Source organism: Crotalus tigris, unplaced genomic scaffold (assembly GCF_016545835.1).
Source record: "Crotalus tigris isolate CLP2741 ecotype Arizona unplaced genomic scaffold, ASM1654583v1 scf7180000020655.604591, whole genome shotgun sequence".
NCBI lineage: Eukaryota > Metazoa > Chordata > Lepidosauria > Squamata > Viperidae > Crotalus > Crotalus tigris.
In genome coordinates, this window is record NW_024098126.1 from 483,151 (window position 1) to 509,330 (window position 26,180).

The 26,180-nt window shown below is 37.9% G+C and overlaps 1 protein-coding gene across 4 annotated transcripts in view; it reads right to left on the minus strand.

The window, feature by feature from the left end:
* Positions 1–24,912, minus strand: part of GLI1 (GLI family zinc finger 1) — a 132,270-nt gene extending 107,358 nt beyond the window's left edge. For 3 of the 4 annotated variants that reach the window (XM_039368159.1, XM_039368158.1, XM_039368155.1), the window contains exon 1: positions 24,290–24,912. The gene's annotated coding sequence lies outside the window, so the exon portion shown is untranslated. Of the gene's footprint in view, positions 1–22,392; positions 22,506–24,289 lie in introns of all 4 variants that reach the window. The other variant, XM_039368156.1, reaches the window with a different exon arrangement.
* Positions 24,913–26,180: the final 1,268 nt, after the last annotated feature.

Below are 26,180 nucleotides of genomic sequence, written 5' to 3' on the forward strand. Positions count from 1 at the left end.
TTTGCCTCCTCTGATGTTATCCACATATATTAAAACCTGTTGGCTGAGGGACAATAAATGTTCTAATCCCATATAGCTGGAAGGGCCCAGTCAGAAGACTATTGCTTGCTTGCTTGCTTATTTTTTATCATTCATTCATTCATTCATTCAATTTATTTGCCACCCATCTCATTTTTAAAATGACTCTGGGCGTCTTACATCATTAAAAGCATTAAAATCATAAAATATAACTATTTCTAAAACAATAAAAATGGAAATTACAATCAAAACTAGAATTAGTGTTAAAATATGGGGAGGGAGGGAGCAGGATGATTAGAGGGGGGGAGTGAGATTGCCTCTTAATTCATCAACCAACTCCAGTGTGATGCTCCCCTATTGGGGCCCCAAGTAATCTTCAAATTACTGTAAAGTGTTTTTATTAATATCAAGTGAATATTTGCTCTACTTAGCCTATAAGTTGCAAAACAGCCAATGGAGTTGTAATATAGTTAAGACTAGAGAAACAATTACTCAGAGTGAAATGCAGAGGCATCCCTTGGCAATCTTTTCCTGTCTTTTGAAAAGAACATCAATTTTGCCTCATGCAAGTCTGAGGAAAAAAATACAGAGAAATCCATTCACAGTTTAATTTAAATATCTGTTTCAGCCCAGAAGGGATTTCAAAGGACAAGCAGTCCCAACCCTTCTCTCTCATTCCTACTATGGGCCATATTAATTAAACCCCACCCATTCCTTAAAGATCTTTATCAAGAATAGATTTTACAATCCTCTTGGCTAGGAGAACATTTTATTTTCTCCTAATAACTAGGTATGGGAAGAACACTAGCATCCCTAGACAAATCATATGGAAATAATCACTACAGTTTGATGTATGAACAGTTTGGGATCTCAGCCCACTCTCTGAGACCTCTATACAATCACTTTATAGAACAGACCCTTAATCTGGCTTGAAAATCACTTCAATCAGTAGAGAATTTTACTTTCAGCTGTTTCAGAAGTAGAACAATGACATCCCAGAGTGCAATAATATGGAATAGCACAATACAAACCTATGGCAGGAGAGTGTATTGTTGACGATTCAGACCAATGCTAAGTAGTTGCATTCTCAGGACTAGAAAAAAATCTCCACCAAATCAGTCAAATCAGAAAACAATACTATTTTTACAAATACAGGCCAGTCTGGTTTGGAAGCATCATTGCTTCAGACAGGAACGTGGTGCAGAGAGTGGTGAGAATGGCCAAAAAGATCATTGGCAGTTCCCTCCCTCCCATCCAGGACATAGCACAGAAGCGTTGCTTGAGCAGCGTCCGTAAGATTATCTGGGACACTACACATCCTCTTCATGACTTGTTTTCCTTGTTACCTTCTGGGAGGAGGCTTCGTGGTGTCCGTAGCAGAACATCCAGATTCAGCCATAGTTTCATTCCATACAGCATTAACCTTGTGAACTCTCAAGCTTCCTCCTTCCGTTATATATTCAAGATGGACAGTATTTAATATTTATTTGCTACGTATATGTAGGGGTGTGGGTCTATACATATGTTGTTCATAGTATGTTTAGGTGTGTGTCATGTATGTGTTTCACTTTGAGAGCGGACAACTAAATTTCATTTTTGATGTGTGCCATTGTGCCCACAGTAAAAAAATGACAATAAAGATTATCTTATCTAGTTCTCAACTTACAACCACAACTGAACCCAAAATTTCTGTTGCTAAGCAAGATAGTTGTTAAGTGAGCTTTGTTCCATTTTACGATCTTTCTTCCAAGCAGTTGGAAAGGGAATCCCTGCAGTTGTAAAGTCAGTAACACGGTTGTTAAGTGAAATCTGGCTTCCCCATTGACTTTGCTTGTCAGAAGGTCGCAAAAGGGAATCAACTGACACTGCAACCATCATAAATATGAGCCAGTTGCCAAGTGTCTGAATGTTGATTATGTGATCTTGGGGATGCTGCAATGGTTGTAAGTGTGAAAAACTTTTTTCAGTGCCGTTATGACTTCCAATGGTCACTAAATGAACTGTTGTAATTCGAGGACTACCTGTATTATATAAATGGAAACATGGCCTTAATACCTGGTTTTTGTAAATAAAGAGGTGGTAATGCAAATCATGGAGTTGTGGCAAAGATTTTGTTTTTTAAATTCCTCATGGATTTTGGAATTAAACAGAATTACAAGTACCGTAGGTTTTAAACATTCATGAGTTAATATTTACCTTTTGCAATTAACTTCTTTTCACTGAATCAATCTGCTGAATGTAGTGTTTTTGTTTATATTATTTGAAATGCATTGTCTCATAACTGATCAGCCAATAGATATTTTTCCAAATAATCAATTCCTTTGTTGATCATTTTATTAATATCAGATAGGTAATTTCTTTAGTATTTTCCTAAGTTTAAATATGAACAGAATATTTATTGTAGTTTTGAGTTTTCTATAATTTTTTTAATTTAGAAAGAGAAAATTGTACATGTAACTTTATTAAAATGTTATCTTTATATTTAAAATCCCAAATGCTATAATGTCCCAAAGTGAAAATATGAATGTGTCTGAGATTATGACATGTCTGATGTTTGCAAATTGCTGATTGTATTTCAGATTTGAACAAGTTGTTGATTTTTTGATTGGAGGTATAAATTGTTATTTAATTAATATGCAACTTATTCATATAACAACTGCCCAGATAGCATATTGCTGACTAGTATAACTGATTTATAAAAGATTAATGATATTAAAAATTAAATTAAGCAAATTAAAAACTGGAGATGTAGCAGCTGTGTTTGGGCTTTATCCATCCATTGACAGAATAGCTGCCACCTCTTAATTTTCTGCATCCTTTCCCATCCACATATCTGCAGAGTTGCAGTAGAGAGGAAAGGATGAGAAATCCATCTACGTGATTGGAAGTTTGTTCGTGACACATTGGCCTAGTATGATTACATTTCTTTTAATATAATTTTTATTGAAGAAATTCTGAAGAAGAGAAAAATGATATGATTATTAGAAAAGAAACAAGGAAATAAGGAAAAATAGTGACTAAGTAAGAAAGAAATAGAAAAAGAAAATATAAGAAGAAGCTTCAAATCTTTTTGACAGCAGTTATAAATGCATTTACATTTTACCCTCTCTTCCACTAAGATTACATCATAATTTCCTTCATCCCATAAGTTACCCTTTCTAATCTTCAAACTCATAAATCACAAGCTCATTCTTCTTTTTTTTCTCTCAAAAGTTCATGAAGGGTTTCCAGTCAACAGTAAGTATAGTTGTTGAACTAATTCTGCCATGTCTGCTAGTTCTATCATCTTCACCAGCCATTCCTCTGTTGTGGCTATTTCATATTCTTTCCATTTTTGAGCATATCATAGTCTTTCAGCAGTAAAAATGTATAAAATTAACATTCTATGGCTATTTTCTAGTTGACCGTCATTGATCCCAGCAAGAATAAGGTCTGGTTTCAATCAAATATTGATCTTTAAAATTCTTTGTATCCTTATACTGTATGTATTTGAACCCAGAAATTTCTGTCTTTGTTCACTCTGACTGATATACAGTAGCTTGCTCTGCTAGTGTTGGTGAGAGTGTAGTTTTCTCCTTGAAAGTTCCTTGATTTTTTTTAAAGTCCACCAAGTATGATAAAATGATCCTTTATGTTGTCCATATTTCCAACATAAATTTGAAATATCTTTATATATTCTAGACAACTTTTCTGGAGTCATAAAGCATGGCCTAGTGTACTTGTGAAAATAATTACTACTGAGGGAAAATTAATTATAATTTTCAAATACTATCTAACAAGATATAACATAAGTGAACAGGAGATGTACAATTACTAGTGGAAAATATTAATTTCAAAATTATGAAAAATAGAGAGAGAGAAGGCCAGAGAGGCAAAATCAAAAAAAATATTAGACGAGAAATATCAAAAACAGAGCCATGTAAGCAAAATAACTATATATTAGAGGAAAAATAAAATTATGTATAAAAAGTGAAATTATGTATATTACAAAACTACAAATGAGCAAGAGATGATTTGTAATAAAATAAAATAATATTTTAAAATATAAATAAATAATGAATGAATACATAAATAAGTAAAAAGTCAGCAGTGTGAGAAATATGCTGAAAAATATTACGGATTGATGTAGAATGACTGGATTCAGAAGTGACAAAATAAGCATAATACCAAAAGAGGAATTGTTTAAAGATTTCTGAGATCTTGATCAGGAATGCTAAAAACTTGAAGTACTAAGTAGCACACATTCTACACGTGTGTCAGGATCCAGCCCAACCTAAAAAAAGGTTCATCTGAAGAAGAAATTTAGGATTCTCCAGAAAACTACATTCCCTCAAAAGATCTGGAGAAGATCTTATTGCCTAATCATTATCTGAAGAATTCAAAAGAACACTTTTGATCCCATATAATATTTGAAACAGTTTCTCCTCTAGAGACGAGATAAAAACTAAAATGATACACTTTAAGGGTTAAGAGATAATGCAACTAAAGTCCTGCCCATGGTTGAAAAACAATGAATTACACATTTATGATAGAGCAAATCCACATGAAGGTATATATTTGAATATTTAGACAGATTAGCAAAATCTTGTGGTATAAACTATTAAGGTAGGAATAATTTTAGGAACATCTAAGAAAAAGCAAAATAAGAAAAAAAAACAGAACACTGAAATAAGTATACAACAAAGATTTTCTTTTCATGTTATGGACATGTAACACTTGGAATAAATAAATAATGAATTCAGCCTTTCTCAGTTAACATATTCCGAACAAAAATAGTCTGAAGGAACTTTAACCCCCAGTTGCAAATTTGCATAGAGAGATGGTAAACTATACATCCTCATAATTTTTTTTTTAAAAAAAAACAAGAAAACTAAAATTAAATAACAACGGCATTCACAAATGAAGGTAAATATACGTATTCCGGGACAATGTAGAGTTTGATCCTGACCAGCTCAAGGTTGACTCAGCCTTCCATCCTTCCAAGGTTGGTAAAATGAGGGCCCAGATTTTGGAGGACTCTATAAACTGCTCAGAGAGAGTTGTAAAGCACTATGAAGCATTATGTAAGTCTAAGTGCTATTGCTAGTGTTATATATGACAAGAAATGAGGAAAAAGAATTAAATGAGGTGTGTCCTTGTCTATGGAGATTCTCAATCATGGTTGTTCCAAAGGTACTTTTCAAAAGGCAACTGGACTTACTTCTTGTGTTTTTTCCTTGAAAACATTTTGCTTCTCATTCCAAGAAGCTTCTTCAATTCTTGGATGAGAAGCAAAATGTTTTCAAGGAGAAAAAAAAAATACCCAAGAAAGTCCAGTGGAACAATATGAGTCTTTCTTAATAATATATCAATGAATCTTTCTATCACAGTGATGGCGAACCTTTTAGAGACCAAGTGCCCAAAAACTGTCCCGTTCCCTGGCCCACTCCCACCCCATCCCCCTCCCCTGTCCGCTCCACCTCCGCAACCCCCACCTCGCAGGGCCACCCACCGCCTCCACGGCCTGCTACAGATCACCCAGTGGCCCTGAAGCGCTATGGCGGCCCCACCCTCCACCCACACACTGCAGCATCATCTCCACGTGACAGGGCACGAGGGTGGAGTCTTATCCTTGCTGCCCGGCTGCCATGTGCTTGGCTGCACTGCTCTGTGCGGGCTGTGCCTGAGGGTGACTCTCCTCCGGTGGGGCTGCTAGTGAGGAGGGGGCCATGGGGGAAGGCGGGACTGGGGTGATGGCGTGTGTGCCCACAGAGAGAGCTCTGAGTGCCACCTCTGGCACACGTGCCATAGATTCGCCACCACTGTTTTCTTTCAAATTATATTTAGTGATGATGATCTTATTACAACAGAGAAAATGAATAACAGTTATTAGCATCAGATACAGTGTGGAGATTTCCAATATGTTTGAAGAGACTGACAAAGAAAAAGCAACTTTCTGGGATACAGAATTCCAAGTTCCTCTGAGTTTTCTTATTTATATAAAAATAGCTACTTTGAAGAACAGAAACAGTTAGTTGTTTATATTATTCCTGGCGTACAAACTAAAGATTGCAAACAGAGCTTAAAGAATAGACAAGCCACAGGATTTTACTAAAATAACAAATCAAGGCATCATGAACTACAGCCAGGGTGACATGAAGAGAACTTCACTCTGCAATGGGATCTGTCTGTGCATTCCTTCTGGTGTAACCTCTGGGCCTTCAAATCTGCTGGCCAACTTCTCCCAACCTTCTGAAACAGATTTCAAGAATGTTCCTTGTGTTTGTGTGTGTGTGTGTGTATGTGTGTGCTGGGGATAAATGATGTTCCATCAATATACAAATATAATCAGATAGAATTATAAATTATATTTAAAAAAGAGAAGAAATGAATAAATCCATAAAAGAAGGCTTATCCAAGTATGATTTTTTTTACATAGAAACAATGAAATTTATTGATAATGAGTGGCACATTTCTTTGAAACAAATTTGAGATTATTAATATAAAGCATGTTTGTTTAAAACCACGACTAACATATGCCTGTTTGTACCTATATTTACCCGTGAACCTACAGAAGTGAATACTGCTAAATAAATTTTAACTAATGAAAATCTCTTGTCTAAAACTAAAATTTCATAAGCTATTTAAAATTAAAACTTTACAAACTAAAATTAAAACAAAAGCATAGAAACAGCGGGTACAAAAACAAAATCAGCCAGAGCTATATTATTAAACAGGAAGCTAGGAGCTAAAAGCACAGACCTTTTAAAAGTCATTGCTTGGCATCAAAGCAATAGCAAGACATTCCCTGAAATGGGTTGCAACAAGCAAAAGCGGCTGTTTTGGCTCTCCTCAGCTTAATGGCAGAGGAGAGCTGCTTAAGTTAAGAACCTGAGCCTGTGAAAGAACAATGCCTTCCATTTGTCTAGTTTGGACCAGTTCTAGTTTGGACCTGGGACACTGTGACTGAACGTATCTCTCTAGTTTTATCTTTCTAGGCCTATGAAGCTTTTTTAAAGATAGATCAATAGGATACCATTTGACCAGCGGGCCTTTCCAAGCTCTTTTTTTATATATACATATGTGAACCTAGATCTTTTAACTGGAGATGCCAAATTTTGGATTCTGGACTTTCTGCCTTCAATGCAAATAATGCTTATGGCAGGAAATTTAGCTCCAGGTAGAGTTGGATAAAGAAGCTAGTTTTGAAATCACTCTTGTGTAAAAAAAAAAAAAAAAAAAAAAAAGTGACTTACTCAACAAGGTAAACATAAAAGGCAAAATTAATGTCCATGTTAAGTTCAGGAAATCAGAAGTCAAGACGGGTCAAATGAATCCAGGTATATTGCATGCTAATACTCTCTACAACAGTGTTTCTCAACCTTGACAACTTTAAGGCATGTGGACTTCAACTCCCAGAATTCCACAGCCAGCGTTGCTGGCTGTGGAATTCTGGGAGTTGAAGTCCACATGCCTTAAAGTTGTCAAGGTTGAGAAACACTGCTCTACAAGAATCTGAACTACTAATAATCAAAACAAAACTGGCGGTAGAAAAGAGTCAACGGAAGTCAAGGTGAGCTGGACTTAGAGCTCTTGATGCAAAGAGACTCCAAACTGATGACGTGCTTGACCCTTCCCTTGGGCTCAGCCTGGTCATTGCTTATATTCTGTTGCAAACCATACAACAGTGCAACTCATCTGGAGAGACCAAAAGGATTGGCTTCAAGTATTATCCTGAGCCAAGCAGAATGCAGTTTCCTCAGTCCTATTCTTTTCATGCTGTTATGGGATATTTTTCAACATAATATATGTTCCTTTCCCAATGTAGAAACACAACCCCCAAGATTTGCATTATACTAGTCTGGTTATGTTATTTGGATAGAAAATCCCACAAATGCATCTCCCTGACATTGCAAATGTACTGGTAATAAACTATTTAGTTAACTTCTTGTCCTTTCATGAGGTGGGTGTCTCACTCCCACTACTATAAGGAGCTCAACATCACACCAGTTAAGGAAACAATAGTTTCCTAAGACACTTTACAGTGGCTAGGTCATCATGTCACAGCACACTCTTACTCATGAACTGCAAGAGACTCCATTAATTAAATGAAGAAATGCCCAACAATTCAATGTAACTCCCGATGCTACAATCTTTAGAATGAAAAATGCTCAGTGCCCAAATCTGAAGTGCAAGCACTTAAGATAGAAGTGAAGATCTCATCACAAACTATGCCGAGTTTTATCCATCCAGCTTAACTCCAAAACAAACATTTGCCCAATGTGAATGTAACAATGCTATGGTATTCATAACCACCTCAACATAATTAAGCAGCATTCTTTAGAAGAATACTAGCAGCAATAAAACTTAGCACTACTATAGCATTTTTGAATTGAAGGCATTTTGTCCCTAAGGGGTTCTACGTTTTGTTATACTGATCTTTGAAAAGCATGTGGCACACAATATCTTGTAATCTTTTACAATAATTCTATACAGTTCTCATTATCTCCATGCAGTAGGTTATGGTCCTGAAGTTAAATGCAAAGAGTGTGCTTAAAGCTACCCAATGAGTTACTGACTGAGGCAGAATTCAAACCAAGAATTTCCTGATACATCACACAGTTTCTTTGTGATTGCATCACACCATCCTGAAGTGCTTTCATCCAGACAGATAGTTCCTAGTAGTATCATTTAAAAGACATTATGCAGCTGTTTGGGTTTTTTTTTTCTCCTAAACAGGAGTGAAAGTAGAAGAAATGACAAAAAAATGTGAAAATGACCTAGGGATGTTATGTGTTTGATTTTGGGAGGGGGGGCTCCTTCTCTTTTAATGAATGAAAGACTACAATTCTGTAATAAAGGACTTATCTAGAAACCCTCAGCTCTGCAGCTTGTCCTCCCATCATACCATTAAGAGGATGGATATTTTACAACGCCCTTGAAAAATGGAAAGATGAGGAGGACAGGCGTAGTTGATGATATAAACATTCCTAATCTCAGACTCTATAAATGCAGTGAAGCCATCCTGCATTAAAATCACCCATAGTTAGAAGACTTCCATTGAAATTAGTAGGGTGTTTTAGTCAAAACCAAAATAAGCATGCATTAAAACAGCTGAAATGCAAACACAGTGGCGAAGGTTGTTGCCTTTAAACATTCACAAAGACAATTCAATACAATTTGGAATTGAGAAAAATGCAGTTAAAAAATGGCATGTTAAGAAAAATAATTAAGGTGATCAACCGTCCTCCTTTTGGGAGGACAGTCCTCCTTTTGGGAGTTCTGTCCTCCCTCGAAAAGTGTCCTCCTAAATGTCCTCTTTTTCTATATATGAAGACTAATCTGCAGGGCTTTTTTTTCCCTCATAGAACGCTCAGAAGGCGTTCCGGGACCTTTTTTTGATGGTTTTTTTCAACTTTTGTATGAGCTGTGCTACTCCCCCTACTGGCTTTCGAAAGACAATAGGAATTGCTGCTGAGCACGCCAAAACACCCGGGCGGCAAACTTTGCACGTGCAAGTTGCAGGAACTTTGCACCCCTCACTGCTACCCAACTACACCATCTCGTACTTAGTTCCAAAGATAGCTGGAGGAGACTGGAGCAGTAAGTTTCTCTTGATCTTCCCTGTTCGGTTCTACACGGGGATGCACAGGGTAGGCAGTGGTGCTGGGGGGCAGCTGGGGGGGTGGCTGCAGGGCCGGAGCCGGCGCAGCTGGTGCTTTGTGAGCCACGGGGCCAGCTCTACGGGGATGCACAGGGTGGGCGGTGGTGCTGGGGGGTGGCTGGGGGGGCGGCTGCAGGGCCGGAGCCAGTGCAGCTGGTGCTTTGCGAGCCGCGGGGCCGGCTCTCCACAGCAAGGCAGCAGTGCTGGCAGGGCGGCTGTGGGTGGGGGCGCGGCGGGCAGTTGACCTTCCATGGGCCGCGCCAGCTGGTGGTCTATGCAGTGCTGACCTGCGCTGCCACCACCTCACCCTGCGCACCTACGTGGCCGTCCTGGAGCGCCTGGCTCACAACACCTGCCTCCGCTGCCCACCCCTGCGCAGTCCAGCCGTGTAGATTTTTGGACAAGTGAGAAATCGAGATTAAATGTTGATACTCTAGCTGCAGCACTTGCCGTAAAATTCAATATGAAGGATATTTCTTGTTCAGATATTTCCAGTATACTGTTAGAAGATGATACATTGACAAAAAATATTCATTCAATGCAAAAGTACTCATTTAAATAATTAATAGGCATGTAAGCATAATTACAATATAAAATGTTATTGTTACAAATGGTTTTTATTATGCATTGATCATATTATAGTGTATTCTGTATTATTGTTGCAATAAATACAATGTTTCTTTTATTTACGATATTTTTTTCTTCAATTTATTCGTGTCCTCCTTTTCGTTGTAAAAAAGTTGGTCACCTTAAAATAATCCACATTTGGTGGGCATGAGTCTATGTTAAAATATTGTTCCTCATCACCCCTCATTTCCATTAATGGAGGAAATATTTCTTTTTTCTTTGAAAAGGAGACTTGACCTCACCCTCATCTTAAATTCCTAGAGGAAAAGACAGTTGTAGAGAAGGAAGTGTGGGAAAACACTTTGCTTCTAATGGCCTTCTATGGTCATTATTTTGTTTTGTTTTTGGTAATGATCTTCTAAGTTAAAAGGGGGGCAGGAATGCTGGTGAAGACAGTAACGTTTTGTTCCTAACTATATAGTGATAGATGGGGAAAAGCGTAAGGGGATTCAGTTAACAAGCACACAAACATACTTGTCTTGTCAACAGACGGCTTCTGCAAAACACACAGCCCCACAAATATTATTACAGACCAATGTCTCTGCTGACCCAATACATACAATGTCTCTGCTGACCCAATATATACAACTACTCACTCCTTCAAATACCATCTAATCAAAATACCCCTGGGGGGGGAGGTTGGTGGCTATTATTTTCCTGTCCACAATGCCCCTTTTCATTGTGCCGTTCAATTTCTAAATCACTATGCTGCATGATCTAGCTTTTCTTTTCCATGTTGCTGAAACTTTTTATTTATTTTACTGTTCATTAGAATTTAATGTTCTAATCATTTGTTCAACTGTGCCATTCCAAAGTCTACCTTATAATGAAAGCCAATAAAAGAAGCAATGTGAAGAAGTGATACTAACAATTTAAGCAGAGTGTGGAGTCCAAGATGAAATTGTTAATTAAAGGTGTGGATGATGAAGTAAATACCGTATACCCTTTCTTACCAAACATCAATTTTATTCCCCCTTGTAAGTTCCGTTATTTTCCATGCATGGAAATACAACATTTTCTGATTCTGATGGGACATACCAAGCAATAAAATGCAACAATGCAAGCCACATTGGCAACAATGTTAGTCACTCCAAAGCAAATTGTACAGCTTCCAGGATGCCCAGTTCACTAATGGCACTTTCATTCTATCAGCATTTCCATCACCCAAGCCTTCTGGAATGTATCCAGAAATGCTCTTGCTATTTTCTTACCTACTTTGGTTATTTGGCTAGCTGGGCCTAACAGATTCAGTTGCAAATGTTGGAAGTAGGACAACTGGGCAGAATTAGCTGGGCCAAGGTGACGGGATGCATCCTGAGAAAGATACTTGGCCCCTGTCTCCCTTAACACTTCAGTAAGTGGGGGGAAAAGGAAAATTGTCAAAAACAAAACAGAGGGAGAAATAATGCATACTCTTGTTTTGTCTGTGGCTCTTGACTGCTCCCAACATCTGGATGTCAACCACCTTAACCAACTAGAACTCAAGGGTGTCCTTCTCCCCTTCCTAATATTGTATCTAAATTGTGTATTTTAAATGGATTGCCTTGCCATAAGGTATGAAAAACAGAAAGCTGCTACGGATTCTCTTCCCATATAGGGATTAAAGGGGGCGAGCTAAGAAGTACACCTTGGAACATACTCTCCTTATTTTAGCAAGCCTTGAGGTCTTAGTGTGATAATAAGTCACATTATACTTTTTTTTAAAAAAAAGGTTTGTTTGTTATTATGCTGAATATTGTGGTGGTTTATAGTAATTATTGAGCTATTTGGTTGTTGATGTGTTCATGAACTCTGCCCAGAGTCATTTAGACAGTGGTAGTTTACCATTAAATAAATAAATAATTTTCTCCTACATAAACAATTGGAGTTGTTTGCAATGGCAAACCACTAGTTACAATATAATTTGATCAACAGGTGGCTTAGTCTACATTAAAACTGGGTCAATGCCTTCGTTTCCTAAACCTCTAATAGATAACCTTTCCTTGTGAATCCTCTTAATATCCTTTTGGGAATGGGAAGACTTTAGGAACAGCTAATGTCAATTTTAATTCCAGTTGTGGCTAATTATCAGTCATTCTTCTGATGTAGTAAGTGAGGAAGATCCAAACTGATATAGGAACTGCCAGACCAGTGCAGCCAATGGAAAAAGAGAAAGAAAGGATGGAGTGTAAAGGCAATCTATAAACATGAAACATGATATAGAATAAAATGGGCTGCTTGTACACTAAACCCATGTATGTATGTATGTATGTATGTATGTATGTATGTATGTATGTATGTATCCTTGATCCCATCCTTCATATTTCTAACCTTCTAACAAAGGTTCTCTTCTTCTTCTTCTTCTTCCTCTTCTTCTTCCTCTTCTTCTTCTTCTTCTTCTTCTTCTTCTTCTTCTTCTTCTTCTTCTTCTTCTTCTTCTTCTTCTTCTTCTTCTTCTTCTTCTTCTTCTTCTCTCTCCCTCCCTCCCTCCCTCCCTTCCTCTCTCTCTCCAACAATCCCAGTAATGAAAATCTACAGTTGGCCAAAGGTCATCCAGTACACTTCATATCTACGTGAAGATTTGGAAAGCCAAAGTCTACTCTGGTGCTTCCCAAATCCTTTCCTTCATTACCCAAAACCACTTATCAGAATAGTCCTTTATACCGCTTATCAGAAAAACTCTTATTTAAAAGTCCCTGTTGAGATTGCATAATGGGTTCAGGTGTCATTACCCAATTTAAAAAAAAATGCTTTTACCTAAATTTGGGTAATTGGCCCAGGTTTGGGAAGCACTGGTCTGCTCCATCCTAATGGAGCTTTTAAGCAGGCCACTCCACAAGAGCTCTTTTCCAATATAGGCTTCCAGATTAGGGAGAAGAACTTCGCTTGTATATAGGAAAATAAAAGATTTCCATACCAGAATTTGCTGTGAATGACTCATCTTTGGAAGAACTGCTTGTGAGGCATTTCCCCTTTGATGCAAAGCCCCAGAAAAAGGCTCTTTTAAGAAGTAACTTCTAAACAATAGCATCTAGCTTAAAGATTTAAACAGCATGGGGCTGCTTATTGGTGGTTTTTATACTCCAATATTATTTGGGTGTGGGAAAAAGCATGTATACCAATATACATCATCATGTAGGACAAGCACATGCATGCCTGTTTTGTGAATAAGCAAGGGAAGTAACCCTGATGTCCTGTAGCCTGAATGCTCTGAGACAATAGCCTTTTGAACTGGATGCATGGACTGGATGGAGGTGGTTGGTATACAGTACTGACATTGTGAAACTATTCCATTTATTTTATTTATCAAACTTATGAAGCTAACCATCTCATGAACATGACTCTGGGCAGCATACATAAAAACAGAACACTTAAAAATAAAATGTAAAGCACAAAACAAGTAAAACACAAACACAACTAAAAACACAGGGGAGTGCCTTTAAGATCTTTCCTACAATAACCATTCCACGAGCTCCCCACTTCCACGGAATCCTGAAGCCCGCTGACAAACCTATTTTTTGGGATTTCCAGAGAATCAATAGGATTGGGGCCAATCTATAAACATTGCTAGTAAATTCTGTTTTTGGAAATCTATGATACTGTAGCGATTCATGTAAATTGAAAGCAGAAGTTAGATAAATGAAGTAAAAACAATAGATGCCTTGTACGTCAAAAACAAACTCAATTGCAAGGCCTCCATACACACATAGATTCAGCAAATATATTACAGGCAGTCCTCAACTTACAACAGTTTGTTGAGTGACTTCAGAGTTACAACAGCACTGAAAAAAGTGACTTATGACCATTTTTCACATTTACAACCGTTGCAACTCACTTAACAAATGTCTCACTTAGCAACATTAACTTTGTGTTACAACAACATAAAAATTGTGGTCATAACTCAAGGACTACCTGTATTTGGAACATTATAGTGGAATATAATAAGCTCAGGGTATGCTCTGCAGGAAAAAAAAAAAAGGCAATCATCAACCCCTTAGGCTTTGTCCTTAGCCTGCTATTCTGAGACTTGGAAATCTTAACTGCACACAACTCAAACCATCCAATGAATTTAGGACCGAGTTGTGAAACAGAGTTTTATGTAAGGATAACCTCATTCTTTGTTTAGAAAACTTCAATCCAGTTTTCTAGTTTCTAATCAGAAGAAAAATCAGTCTTTGTCTGCAGATCTGCGTATTAATAGATCAGAGAGAAAAATGTGGGATCTCTTGGGAACCACTAAAAGTGCAGTTATCATATAATAAAGACTATGTTGGCTGCAAGCTGATGAGATGGGAATTCAACTGCTCTGTGGCCATTCTGAAGTTGTTGGATTCTAGCCTGCATTGTTTCAACTAGCGTGACCGACAGCTTGAGATAAGATCAGAGCTTCAGCAGCATCTGGTCAACCCATCCTACACCGAGGAAACTTCGGAAGACCCTCAAGGGGTCCCCTGAGGAAAGTCTGAAAAGCAGAAGGGATCCATACTTTTAGCCACCATGTTACTCTTTAAGTTATATTTGAAATCCTCCTACAGTAAAACAGTGCCCCATTGTTTTTAATGTATAAAAATGGTCTGAAGAAAAGATAAATAAACATTCTGGCCATATAGGTAGCATATGCAAGTTGCAAGCCTGTTCAAAAGTACAACCATGTACCTGACTACAGAAATAAGTCTTCTGAATTAAGTGGGATTTATGCCTACATGTAGCATTGCAGAATATATCAAGGTTTGTTTTAAAGCTTCCTGGGTGGAAAGAATCAAAACAGTAGAGAAATTTATGTCTTGTTTCAGGCTTACAGAACTACCGGACTAGTCCATAACTTTTATTCAGAATCCATTAAACTACAATATTTCCTTAATGCCAAAATGAAGCATTAAGGAGGTGCTGTTAATTTGGAGGAAGAGAAAAAGAAAGTCATTCTTTTGAACTGTAATAAACTATTTTTTTTTCTTATTTAAATGTGTTAATATAAAATATTCTAACTGGAAACAGTTCTTCTGCTATGCTTTAACCCTTGTCATATGTTTAAAAGATTAAAACAACACAGAAGATTGGGCTTCCTTTTTCAATGTCTGGAAAGGAGCAAAAATAATAATTCTATCTTTACAATGCATTTGTCCATTGAAAAATCATCCCTTAAAATCCAATGGGATTACTCCAAGATAGGAGGTAGGATAAGTATTGTTAGCTAGCTTGTTAGAATTTAACAGTTTACTTGTTAACTTACATTTTTGCAACTGTGATGAGAGATTATTTTACAATAGAGATAATCCTTGATTTACAACATTCATTTAGTGACAATTCGAAGTTACAACAGCATTGGAAAAAAGTGACTTACGACCATTTTTACATTTATGACCATTGCAGCATCTCCCTGGCCATATGATCATAATTTGGGTGCTTGGCAACTGGTTCTTATTTATGACAGTTGCAGTTGTCCCTGGGTCCTGTGATTACTATTTGCAAACTTCCCAGCTGGCTTCCAACAAGCAAAGTCAATGGGGGAAGCCAGATTTGCTTAATGGCTGCATGATTCATTCAGCAGCTGTGCTGATTCGCGTAACAATTTTAGCAAAAAGGTTGTTAAAGGAGGCACAACTCACTTAACAATTGCTTCGTTTAGCAACAGAAATTTTGGGCTAAATTGTGGTCATACGCCAAGGATTGTCTGTAACTACAAAACTTGGATTCAAGAGTGAGAAATTTAACATTTCCCATAACTAATAGATTTCATCCACAAATCTATAACTACGTGTCATTAGAATGTAGCCATTCATTGGATTTTGCTCTCCTCTGAGATGTACAACTGCATTAATACCTATAGATCTGCAGGGCTCTCTGCCCTTCTAACTGTTGTTAATGATAGAGCTTCTCATATGCTGGCTATGGTCAGTGCAAATTGGAGGACCAGAGAACTGTAAAATTGAGAGTGCAGGCAGAGAAGTGTGTGGAAAAAATGAAAAAGAAAAAAGTTTCCTTAAGTTTTATAGACTGGCGTTTTATAAAATCCCAGATTTCTTCTGCCTTTTTAATTCCCCAGCAGTCTTTACTACACAGCTACACCTTCCAGTTGGCAAACACTAAGTGGAACCAAACCGGTCATGAAATAAAACAATTGCATAGGAGACAAGTCTTCCACTCCAAGTTTATTTGTTATTGTATCTTTTAAGATTTATTTATTTCCCACCTTTCTTATTTTTACAAATACCTTAAGGCGGTGAACTTATCCCGTACACTTTCCACTTATTTTCTCTACAACAACAATCCTGTGAGTTGGGTTATTTGATTTTTAATCCCACCTTTTTGCCTATGGAAAGAAAACTTGAGTTCTAATGTGTTTTAAGTTGATAGTAGATAATCATAACAATACATTTGTAAAAATAGTATCAAGGCAGTTGGTATTCAATTCAATATATTTTAAAGGCTTACACATTTAATAAATAAATAAATAGATGGTACCACGAGAAATGTGAAAACTGTGTGTGCTTATTCTTCCTACTGGAACTTGGCTTAGATTAGGGAAGCTTTGGTACTCTACCTTTACCACTGAAGGAAAATCATAGGAATTAGAGACCCAAGAGGGTAAAATGGAGAAATAATATAGAACTGACCAAGGAACAAAATAAGCAATTGGCAGAGGATCTCTTTCTATTCCCACTTCTTCTCTCTTTGGATTTGCTGCTTCTCGGAGGGGAAAACTCTCTTTTCTCTCTCTTATTTATGCACCATTTTGTGATGGAAATATGCATATCATAGCAAATTCATAGCTTTTGCATCTTTTCTTACTATAGCTAAATAATGTACAGAATATGGATCAGTAGCATCTTTATCCTGCTCCTTACAGTAAAATAACTTCTTTCAACTCTCCCTAACATAAAAGTAAGATGGCCACATCTTCTACTTTCCATTTCTTATTATGAAACATTTTTTTTGCTTCCTCTATTTTCTAGAGAAGTAGACTCTTTCCTAACAAGCTGGGAGCAAAGTCTTCCAATCATTGTATTCATGTAGAATCGCCCTTTGCATCTTCCTGTGACTGAAATAAAATGATAAAATTAAGCAAAGGTGTCCGCTTTCTACTTTGCCCCCAATTTATATTCTAGTCCAACAGGCAAAATCTATAAGGATATATCATCAAGAAGATTAGTGCCACCGCTGGGGCTGGGATTATAATGAGTTCCGCCACACTAGATCAGCTTTGTATGGAGCCCCTTTCTCCTATATGACATCCTCATCCAGAGCAGCTTGAAAACCACATCCCTCTCTCACAGGGATTTATGGGGTGAGGTAGTAAAGCCACTCCTCCAATGGGTCAACAAAGGACAGGACTAGAGCATTTCAATGACACCACAGAGAAAGCCGCCAAATTCAAACACGGAGCTTCATTCACACGTGACAGATCTCAGTGTTCCTGGTTTCAGAGTCTGGATGTACATAGTGGGTCTTCCTACGAGATTCCTAGGATGCGGGCAGCTGGAGACTGCTTTACATAGCTGTTCCAAGCAGTGAATTATTCCTCATGTACTTCCATAAGTAGCTGTGGCAAGGAGATAATACTGGGCTTACAATGTGGGTAGAGACTAAACATAGTCCCCCGTGGACACAGTGGCCAAATAAAGCATCCTTGGGGTCCCTGCCTGTATATCCACCCACAATGTATCACATAAGCCATGTACTATACCATGCAATCATCAGGTTACAATTATTGGCATTGTTGGGGAAGAGGGTAGTATCTTTCCTTTTGGTGGATTTTTTTTTAATTTGAGTTTTTTTCATCCTGTGCACTGTAAAAGTACATAGCCTTTGTGAGCCTCTCTCTTTCCTTTAAATGCTACCTACTAGCCATCTTAATGTGGATCCAGAAAATAAGTGAATTTTACCTGCTACGTAGGATTATTTTATTTGACTTCCACAGGAATGTCCATAAGATTCTTTGATTAAGTTGAGAACTTCACTACATAATCTTTTCCTGCTTCTCTTCCTTTAGACTATTGTATTGGAAAGGTAGACTTCTAAAGACATGACCCCTGAAAATGAACAGGAGGAAAAATTCAGAGAGGAGGAAGGGGAAATGGCTTTGGTTATTGGTCAAGAACTCTATGAAAACGTGCCCATTATTGTGAATCTCCTTTTTCCTGCCTCCTCTAACTTCTTTTTACCAACACACACAGTTGTTCATTTTAATCAGGCCTTCATACAACCATGTAATTATAAAGCCACTATAGATGCTGGCAACCCTTTTTTATTTCTGTCCATGCTACTTTAGCATTGATTTATCAGCCATTCTGTGAAGTTCACATTCGCTTTCTTTATAGATATTTAACCTGTCTAAATTGTTCAGAGAAGCAATATGGTAAAAAGCCAAATTCCAATATGCATGTCAAAATAAGAATTCAAAGTTAGCTCAATTACAAAATAATTTAAGACACCTTCTGTAATTTGGTAGTGATGGGGGATATATATTAGATGCTTAACAACTTTTCTCAACACTGTGATCTTTTCCAGCCCTGCATTTCTCCTTCAGCAAGTGCCTAACCAAATAATAAATAACATTTTAGTTGCAGCTGTTCAAAACAGCCAGGTTCCTATAGAAGTTATATAAAAAATAGCCTTAATAAAAAAATTTAGAGTGGTGTGTGGCTAGTTCATCCATCATACTAAACCATAATGGAGTCTTTTTATTTTAACTTGGCATGTGCCATGAACCTAACTACTGTGAATTGTAAACCATGCGTTGCTATTTGGCATATTGTCCAAACTCAGCCAGTTGTGGTACATTCAAAAATCTGTGGTTTAACCAGCTCCCATGTGTAAGTGTGTGTTTGAAGGAATCTGCTAGGTATCAGTTTACTAGCATTAATATAGTTGCTTCAGAATGCAGCACAGAAGAGGTGATTGGAACAGGGAAAATAGAGCTTATTGGTATATTTAATAGGAATATAGATTAAAAGAAGAAAGTTGATAGAAAAATAGTTAGGCATAAACGCTGGGGTAGTAAGTGTTTGTATAAAAATAATGATGTTGTAGTTATCTAAGAGGGTAATGCTGTGCATGTCTGCTTAGACTAAAAGTCCCTGGAATTTGGTGGGGCTCATTTCCAAATACTGCATAATATAATGTGGCTTAAATATCCCTAATTTAATCTGTAAAATGTGGAGAATGTATGAAAAAGTAAATGTATTAAGTAGAAAACTATATAAAGGCCAGAGATTCCTTCATTCCTTATAGACAGAAAGTGCCATCTGTCAAAGATGAGGTAAATTCATACTTCAGACTTCTGAATTACTAATTTAGCCAAACCTTTCTGAACTATTTTTTTCATATATCTCACTCAAAAGTTAACTCCAAGAGAATGGACGCTTAGGAGGCATGGGTTGGATAATAGGCGTTCCTAAGTGAGGTGATTCCATAGCATCTACTGTGTGTCCACAGAATAATCAATTCACCCTGAATGTGAGAATCCGCTGGAGGCCTTTGAAATTTTTGGCCCCACCCTAAAGGACGCTGCCTCCTCAGCACAGCAGATGGATGAAGGTGGATGTTCCCAGATAACACCCAAAATAGCCATCACTATCTTACCACTTTCTCTGCACTAGGGAGTGTTTAGGTGTGTCTACCCCCCAAGATGGGAAGTGCATGATGTGGGTTCATGACACCAGCTTTTTCAAAATGCAAAATGCCAGATGGATCGAGGCAGCTGTTCAAAGGCAACATGACTAAGAAAGCTTCAACAGAGAAAGCAGGAAAGAGGGAGGGTTGGAAAAGACAGCTAAAAAAAGGATCCATTCAGTGGTATGGAGACATAAACGCCATAGTATAGGTAGTCCTCGACTTACGACCACAATTGAGCCCAAAATTTCTGTTGCTAAGTGAGCCATTTGTTAAGTGAGTTTTGCCCCATTTTACGACCTTTCTTGCCACAGTCGTTAAAGGAATCACTGCCATTGTTAAATTAGTAACATGGTTGTTCTGGCTTCTCCATTGACTTTGCTTGGCAGAAATTCACAAAAGGGGATCGCGTGACCCCAGGACACTGCAACTGTCATAAATACGAGTCAGTAGCCAAGCATCCAAATTTTGATCACGTGCCCATGGGGATGTTGCAATAGTCAAGAGTGTGAAAAAACAGTAATAAGTCGCTTTTTTCAGTGCTGTTGTAACTTCGAACCATCACTAAATGAACTGTTGTAAGTTGAAGACTACCTGCACTTATTTCAGGAGTATTACTCCTGTAGGAAAGTGAAGCTACATGCAGGATCATACAGCTCCAGAAGCTGACAGCAAAATACCAGGCCCTTGACAAAAATCTTACAATCTAAATTTCAGTTGCAGAAAAAACAACAAAGAGAATATGAAGGATTATATTGGATGTAGAGCAATCTCATGGCTTAGGAAGCAGAAGAGGAGACTGAAAATTAGAGGGATATGTTTTTACAAATCTTGTGTGGCCTAGATCTAAATATCCACAGTAATGCTAGTTTCTACAGAGTAATAACATTCCAAGTGGGGATTGGCTTCAGTATGTTGGAAATATTTGTTCCAGCTTTGTATATAAGAATATGTAGCCACAACTAGAGATATTAAAATTCTTTTTCTTGGTCCCCAACTTAAAGTTGACTGATCTAATTTGCACTTCCAAGCTTTCCAAGCAGATTGGAATAGTTATCTTTCAGGTTTTTTTCATTTCTTTAAATTCTGCATAGCAGTCCTTGGCTCAAAAGTGCAGTAAAATGTTTACATGGTGGAATTATGTGCATAAACATCAGCATGTTAGTTAACATTTTATACGAAGACAAATGCACCTTTTCTTGCCTTTTAAAACTGTTGCAGGATTGTGCAAAAAATTTACACAACAGACTTTTGAATAGATGCAAAACTGATAAACCTAGATCCTGATCCTAACAGAAGTCCTATATTTTAGGCATCAGCAATAGTACTACTACAGTCACATTATATTTCAATAATTAAGTTGTAGTCTTAGTGCTATCGTAGACATATATTTCTTCTATCACTGATGAAATAATAACCATGTAATGAAGGCAGCAATGTTAAAAGTAATAAAGGTAATAGCCCAACCAAATAAGAAAGCAGAAAAATATGCTGTGACACAAAAATCAAGAAAGATCCGATCCGATTATCTGATTCTCAAAAGTCCAGCCTACAGTTCCTGATGGAAACCTCTATTGGTATATAAGTATGGGCAATGTTCTAATACACTGAGTTGGAAAGACCAATCTCTATATTTCACTGACTTGAGTGTGCTTTGCAAGGTAAACCCAGCAGAAGTATAGGCTTTTATTGAGGCTTTTTTTTACAGAAAAAAAAATAACTGTCCATATTTTGTGGTGCCAGATTAATCTATTTCTTGCTTCTCCCAAAGAAACACATGAAAGGCTTTTCCATTTAATGCTAATACTACTGGTTTTCTACTTTAAAATTTTCTTTTTCGATTCTCTGCCATCTGGGTGGTCAAATAATACCAAGGTTTTTTTTTACTATTTATTTCATTTATTTAAAACATTCATCTTACACCAAACTGGGTAGCTTCCAATCAAGAATTAAAACAATGTCAGTACGACAACTACGTATATTAAAACTATTAATACAATAAACATTAAAAGCAAAAACCTGGCACCAAGTTAAGCTTCTGACATGCAGACACCTCATCCTATTCCAATGCTTGGGGGAAAAGCCAAGTCTTCAGTGTTTTTCTATAGGATTAGGAGGGTAGAGCCCCACTAACTTCAGGCCTATATGATGGATGGACAACCTCTCTCTCAACAGTACCTCGGGAATAAATCAACCTCAGTTGAGGACCATCAGATTCTCTTACATTCTCTTATTTTGAATATATAATTCAGTAGTCGTCTCAGAACTTATATCCTTAGATTACAATAAGACATTAACTGGGGACTTATTCAAGAAGATGTAGAAGGTAAGTAGGACTTTGTACTTCCAGAAGCAGCATGGGACAGCAATACCATACCATGTGTCACTTACTCCTTTCCCGTAGGACTTATAAGCAAAATATTTTACCACCAACCCATCAAAATTTGGTAGAGCTCACATACAGCCAATTTGGGCTCTATGGGTTCCTTGGGATGTCTCTCCATCACACTTACAGTGTCAGAAGCACAGATGCACTTTCAGGACATGATTAGACCCAGGAAGCAGCAATAACTATGTCATAGGTTGTCCTCAGTCAGATGTTCACCCATGGCCTTCCTCTAACAATCTGCAAGCAACAAATACATTCTGATCTCAGCTTTCTCTCCTTGTGTGTCCAAAACACTGGAACCAGCAAGTCTCTTACAAAACCCCAATATTTATTTTTTACTGCTCCAAATTCCATCTCATCCTTTTCACTGCCCCCTCCCCCTTCCCCAATCCATCACTCACAGCAGATTGTGGTTAACGTGAGCTGCAGTCAAGAGGCATCCCCAGCAACCGTATCCCCTTTAGCAGTTCAACAAGTCCACACAGGTCACTCCAGCTGCCAATTCCAGTAGACAGGGGAAATGGATTCTTAATTATTTTTCCAAGCCTGTCATGGAGGGCTTTGTTTCTCTTTTCTCTGTTGTGTCACTAAATGTTGGAGATGAGTCATGCTAAGGGATTCCTTTTCTCTCTCTCTCTCTCTTTTTTGAACAGAGTAGCTTTTAAAACTGGGGGGTATGAAAGCTCACCCAGCATTAAAGAACATTTTCATAAACAACATTAACATCTGTGCTAGACATTTAAACCAATTTAGGTATCACAGCTTCTTCTAAAGCACTTCAGAAAGTCTAATTTGGGGAGGGCTTTGAAAAGCTCTTTGCAATCTTGAACCTTTTCTACTAAAGTAAATTTCCCTTAATCAGGACACCTGAGTGTTAAAAACTTTTAACCAGTTGTTGTGAAAACATACCTCACAAATCCCATTTATTCCATAATGAGCCACTGGTGAATGTTGTCATTAAAGTGAAAGAAAGACAATTGTAAAGGAAAAAAGTTAAAAGTGTTAATGTTCAAATGATCGTACCCAAATTGTGGGAAAAAAAGGATTTGAAATGATATCTGGGCAGCTTGAAAAATAGATTTTTGGACTCTTTTGTTTGTGTTCTAACAATTATGCCCTCCTCCCCATCAGTTCCCAAAGATGTGGTCTAGAAACAAGTGTGAGAGAAGGCCAAAACTAGCAATTGTATATTTTAAGACCTGATTTTACCCAGCTGAAATTTACCCTGGTTCTAATAATTTAATTTCACCTACAGAATCCATCAATTTCACCCCACAAGTTTTTGAACTTTGACCTGCTTGCATGAAAAAAAAGTTTTGTTAAAGAAAAATGCCATCAATCGGTTTATAGAGATAGATAGACCTACAGAACTTCACACCAAGCCCACTGAGATGTATGTGAAAAGCAAACCAAATTACAAAGTGGAAACCAGGTGAAAAGGCTCCACTTGGGATTATCTTGCTACCAATCTGTCAATTTTGCAAACCAATTGGTAATGGGTTTTGTTGCAGCTTCCACCCTTGTTTTAATTGGATCTTAAATGATTCCAAGAATCCTGGTAAGCGAACTTTTCTTTTTGAATTGTTTAATTAAAATGATTCCTTTCCTCCGCTCCCCCCCCCCCCAAAAAAAAAACAAAACCAGATGGAGAAACGATCGGGCACATTTTGTTTTCCCTTGTCAAAGAAAAATGAATTCCCAATTTCATGCACAAATCAGAGGAAACGTCCAAGCTAAAAAAAATTATCGCATTGCTCTACATTGTTGAACAGAGAATCCAACCACCGTCCGAGGTTCCTTTGGACTTGTTTTCTAAAGTTCCTTGAATTGAATCCTTTCTCGCTCAAAAAAAATAAAATAAAAAACAAACAAACCCATTTTCCTTCCCCGCATTTTTTCCCTTGGAGTCATCATTCGAACCTACAGGTTGTCAAAGATGCCTCCAAGGCGAGACAAGTTTTTTTTTAAAGTTCAAAAGATTGCCATAATGAGTTGCGAGTTAAACGCACACAGAAACTTACCTTTCAAAGAGCGAGGAAGAACGTTGGGGCGGACATTGGAGATCCTCGTATTCTTTATTGGGGTTCGGTGGCGATCCACTTCTAAGATCTGGCCCCGGTTCCGAAATTCCCAAATTCCCGTAAACTTTCTTCCCCAAAGAGCAACATCCAAACGCTGGCAGGGGGAAGCGCTTAAAAAAAACAAATCACAACTCTCCCGGCGGCTAAATCGAGACCGCTCTAAGCTTTCTCCAAATTCCCCAAACTTTCCACATCTTGCTTCCACTTCTTTTCGCCTCTATAAAAATAAAATCCAAAAAACAAAAACAAAAACCGGGATATGTTTAAAGCCGTTCAAAAGGCGATCGGGGGCTGCCGCTTTCCATGCCTGCGCAGCCAGGCATAAGCAGCACGCGTTATAAATATTCGATTCTCCAGCCTGCAACCCGGGACCACCTTGAAGCAGGAAGTTTTGATTTTCTTTCAAAACTTTCCCGATGCTTTCTTGAGCTTTCGCACATGGAGCCAATCAGCCGCAGCGTCTGCGCTGCTGTCTTTTGAAGGAGGGCTCTGCTGGGACCCGGGAAGCTCGCTGGCGGGAGTGGGATGGGATGGGATGAGATGAGATGTGATGGAAAGGCAAGTTTTCTCTTCGCCCCCACCCTACCCCGCCCCTTGCAACTTTCAAAGAAGAGTTTTTGGACAGTTTCGAAGTTGTTGGCTGTCTTTTCCTTAAGGTGGGATCTCTAGCAGCAGGAGAAGAGTAAGCTGAGCCCTGTGTGAGGTTTTTAGATGAAGGAGCCCCTCTCCGGCTTAGTTCTCACAGCATGCTGCCTCTAGTGCCAGAGCTCTCTGGAAAACCTGGCCTGGAGTTTTTGCCATTCATAATAGTACACGCGCCGACACAGGCATGTGTCATATGTGACATATGCAGACACAAACTGCTATACATGTATCCATAAAGGAATCTTTCTCAATCTCTCCCCACCCCCACCTGCAAGTTTTCCTCTAACGGAGGAAGAGAATAGGCAGAAAAGATTGACAGCCCCAGATCAAAAACTGTTATTTCCTTTCATGAAATGTCCCTGAAACTGTTTCAGAAAATATTGGGCCAGCCGTTTGCCAAGCCCCACTCACAAATGAAAACCCATATCCATGCCCATTTCCTCAGAAGGACAAAGTTGGGGGAGGGGAGAGAACAGAGCTCATTTCTGAAGAAATGCCAGAAGGAAGAACACAATATATTTCAATGTCTGAAGCAGGACAATAAATACCTTCTCTTGTATGATTGGTAAATATTTGGGCACCCAAAGCAGAATGGCCACCCCTCTTGTCTATCCCACTTCCTGGGAGCCAAGACATTTAATGTTTTTCAGTGTGACATTTTTTCACAGCATCCAACGTGGAGTTTGTGAAATAGGCTGCCTCATTCCTGAAGGATTGGTTGGGCTGTGGAGGGGCACAAATTAACACAGGGGGAGAGTAAAAATAAATAAATAAAAAGGACAAGGCAACACATATTAAAAAGAGGTGGGATTTTAATCACACAATCATGTCCGCCATCTTGACTTTTTTGACACTTCCACCTGCAAATGCCATACTTCCAAACTCCATTTTCATCTAATTCCAGTGAAGTCATAGAAAGGCTAAATTGACATCTCAGACAGTGCATAGGTCAATAAGTTACAGTTCAGTCCAATAAAATGAAAGTTTATTTGTTATCAGTGATCAGGAAACATATAAACATATAATGCCTTTAATTTTTTTTAAAAAAAACATCCCAAAATACTTATTTTTCATGGCTGTCTGTGAATATATTAATGATTGTTGTTCTTATTTATTAAATTTGTATGCTGCCCGGTTCTTGGTGACTTGGGCAGTTTAAAGATTGTTAAAAACATTTGAAAACAAC